Here is a 4,542-nt window from a genome sequence, read left to right as displayed (position 1 = left end):
AACCAAAAGAGCAGGCAAGGAATTCACTAAGAATGTACCTAGGAGAATCATAAATATAAGCATACCATAAAATATATGACAAAATAATAAATGAAAACATACCAGTAATGACATCCAACGCCACCCTTGCCTCCTTTGCAGTGAGCTAGAGATCACAACATTGATGCCTCTGGGGCTTTTTCCTACCATGACGTCCATCAGTGATCCTTAGAGTAGTCGATGCTAGAGCCTATACCAACTTGGCAACGAGCTATTGACAGTTGACCTTCATATGGCCAACTTTATGATAGTGGTAACAAATCTTTATAGTCAGTGCTTGGGCCGAATGGTGATAATCCCTTGCATAGTACCCCCTCCTTGCCACATTTCTGGCATTCAGTAGATGATTAACAAGCACCTTGATGAACTTTTCTGCACTTTCCATAAGTGTGGCCCCACTGTCCCCCATATCTCGAATCAATGGGCTCAAGCCTATCATACCCCCTGCCTGAACTTTGACGGAAACACCGAGTAGTGTGATAGTATAAAGCGCGACAATCTTACTAACCTGAGAATACATGCATTTTGAAAGTCAACATAATGTTGGTGAGTGCACGGGTTTTTATTTTTGAATCTTTTTTAAGAATCCTTTTCTTTGAGAAAACTTTTCTTAATTATTGACCTATCTTTCTATATTTTTAGGATATCTAATGATCCTAGTATCTTCTAATTAGGATATCTTTTATTAATCCTAATTTACTATCTTTTTAGGATATCTAACGATTCTAACCTATTTTAATTAGGATATCTATTATTAATCGTAATTTACTATCTTTTAGGATATATAACGATCCTAATGTATTTTAATTACCATTCCAGGCATCCCTAATGGTAATCTAAACTCCAAGGCAATTTTAATGTATTATCGTGAGCCATATAATTGACACTATGACCATAAATGTTTCCCAAATCATGACATTTCATTGGATGTCGAATAGTAACTTATATGGAAGGTATCTTGCCAGGATTATAGCTAGCAATCGCCTGTGGGGTTGTCATGGCCCGGTATAGATCTATACATAACTTCCTAGCTCTCTCAAGACTAATGATTATAGGTATTGGGGATATGCCGAATTTAATCAAGGCTTTTGGATGAATAACGAACTCACTAGCGCATTAACCCTAGGCTTTTATCTTTTATCTTATATATATGATGGGTTTCGAGCAATACATCATTCATATGGTGTACATGCAAACCCTAATAGCTTTTGGATCTAGTTTTTCTAATGAACATGCAATTGAATATCCAAATCCATAAAGCCTAGATCTAGCATACCATTAATCATATTAACATAAAATAAGGTTTAGATCTAACTTTTGATTGTTATATAGCAATAACAATCAATCCTTGGCTTCAAAAAGCTTAGTGCCTCAAGTGCTGCACCTCTAATGGAGTCATAAACACCACTAAGAAACTTGGATGAAGAGGGAGGAGGGAGGAGGCACCAAAAATGGTTGGAAACCCTAAAAGAACTCTTAACCACGTTTTTTGGGGCATAGGGGCCCTTTATATACATATAGGCTATTAGGGTTTACAGCTAGGAAATCCTAATCTGACTGCTTAAGCCTTAAACAGCCCATGGACTCCTTTAACATATCCCTTGGACGAATTCCTTATAGGCTTACCATAGAATTAATCCAACCTATATATTATTAGGTAATCCATAGCCCAATTGTAATTATCTTATAATTACAGCTCCAGTCCCCTAAGTTTAATTAATCTCTTTTAACCACAAAATTAATCCTTAATTAATTCTTGACTAATATTAATTAAACATTATGATTTCTCCTTTAATATATTATTCTAATAATATATTAATAAATCATAATTAAACCTTTCTCTCCTTAATTCATCCTACATATTGCTATGGTGACGGCAACCCAAAAGGACCATGCTCATAATCAGGTCAAGTACATACCAAAATGGTTATGGACTTAGACACTAATCCTAAAGTCTCCCACTTGGATAAGTCTAATAACTATTTTCCGTACGACTTCAGAACCTAATCAACAATCGTAGCTTTCATAAGCCGTTGTCAACTATGATCTTATCAGATACATGTTTCCTTTAGATAAGGGATCATATATTCCTCCATTCTCAAGATATCGTATAGACACAAGACATGAATATCGATCATTCTCTCTATACTGTTTCCCGACTTTCGATTTATGACGAATGACAACAGACCACAATTAAACACATCAATTTGGTCTCGACTTGGCCAAGCGCTTAGGTGTCATCACTAAAAAAATTGAGGTGCCCACAAATATCACTTTTATCACCCTTTGGGTAAAAGGAATGGATAAACTTCGACTCAAATGCTCACTTGCATTTACTGATCGAATCACACACAACAATAAGTTTTATAACACCAAGTTACTGGTGCGTTTACTTATTATCAATGTGCAACCGACCAACAAATAACAACTCACATGTCTCAGTTCAAGAATATACAATATTATCGACTCACAATCACTCGTGATGAAATCCATGAAGTGATTCGTGTGAGCGTGGGTTTAATCCAATAGTCTAATCTTATTAAAGCACTCATAAACTCTGCAGCAAACTTGTGCTATGTCTAAATTCTTTAGACAATCTACAGATTCTTCATGACAGTCTTCCTTCATACCTACTTCCAACGTATGACCGATTGTGGAGGTTTGAATAACCCAGTTATTTTGGAAATCAAAACATGCAAAATTTAAACACAATAATAATACATAATCCTATATGGCCCCAAACTTGTGAGAGTAAATAAAACACTTCTATTTAACCACCATATTGATTACTCATTATTTATTGTTTACTGTTTCAGAAAATCAACTTATTAGTCAAATTACAATAATAGTTGTCCCATGCACAAAGCATGCACACTATGTTTCTTATGGTCCTTACTTTGTGAAATAGATCAATTGAAAAACATTTCCAATGATGCTCACTTCATAATTCCCAATCCTTATCATTAGTGTTAGAACACAAGGTTCTTGCCACTACTAGAATATGTTAGATTCTAACCTTTTATGTAACGATCCTTTCGCAAAATCATACCACAAAAGTCACCAAGACATGGCCAATGAAATTACAAAGTACTCTATCGGAAATTGTTACAAGACAATTCCATAGACGTGAAGTCTCACATTCAAAGTATATTCCTTTGAACATCTTTCTTGCATAAAATTTTCTAATCTACACATAGACTCTCAATATCCAACTCCCAATATGGAAACATTTCCATATTTTCCATATGACAACTCATTCTTAATAGAATCTTATATATTCATAATAATGTCGATATGGTCTATCCAATACCAAACTTCCAACTACTCACAAGCGACCAATCCTAAGTGAACTTTGGATCGTCCTTTGATAGTTGTTTAATTATTTTAGATAAAATCGATTCTAGTCCTTTTTCCCTCTTAATGCTCTATACATTTGGAAAATTTTAGAATGGTCAAATAATATAGCATTTGCAATCGATCCTATACCCGAAGCGTATGGGACACGATGCATAATGTCTTACATAAAGATATGATACTTTATCAATCTTCCGCCATAATATTTTATGTGTCACATTCTCACAATTCAAACTATGAAGAGGGATGCCATAATCATAATCGAATTTTAAGAACACACTATGTATCCTTTGACTAAAGTTATTAAAATTTCTCAATCTAAGCTTTAGATTTTGAAACGAAGTACAATATTCTCTACCTTAATTATAGCAAAAGCAACGTTTCAACCCATGCAACTTTGCAAATTGAATCTTTGTTTTTCTATAATTAATATTGCTAACTTGAAATACTTTCCATAATAATCATACAAACATAAAACTTATGCTCCCACTATTATGATGATTATTATCACATAAGCATAACACTTATGCTCCCAATAGCTTTGACATGTATTCAGAAAACAGTTGAACTTCCAGAAAACAATGGCTATTGAATTTCTGAAGTTCATATTTCTAATACCAGATGCTTCGATAAGCCTTTATCTGAGCTTCTTAAACTTATACACCTTTGCCTTAGACAACTCATATGTGTGTCTAAACAATTCATAACTAATATCAATAAGTCCCAAATGTTAGACAAATTTCCAAATCTCACAATTCGAACTATGGAAAGGGATGTCGTAACCATAATCGAATTTGAGAATACAATTTTCACAATTGCTATCTTCTTAAAATCTCTCTTAGTGAAAGTATTTGCTCATAGTCATTTTCATGAAGGAGGGAATCTTATGACACTTAGATTTTATGGTGTATGAGTTCCTATCCATGTGAATTTGCCAAAACCAATTTTGCAACAAATCCAAACTCATATGGATTGAACTTTCTTGATTTCTAGACTTCTGGTAACACGAGTGCCCACCATGTGTTCCAAGTAGTTTAGCAACTTATCCTTACATATCAATGTACTTTCCATCGATCAAGGCCCTTTGTCTTTATGCATTCAAATGAGAACTCATAGAACTCACATACATAATTAACTCAATTGAAATGG

Source organism: Lactuca saligna, chromosome 4 (genome assembly GCF_052625555.1).
Source record: "Lactuca saligna cultivar CGN05327 chromosome 4, ASM5262555v1, whole genome shotgun sequence".
In the NCBI taxonomy this organism is placed as follows: domain Eukaryota; kingdom Viridiplantae; phylum Streptophyta; class Magnoliopsida; order Asterales; family Asteraceae; genus Lactuca; species Lactuca saligna.
This window is presented reverse-complemented; position numbering follows the sequence as displayed.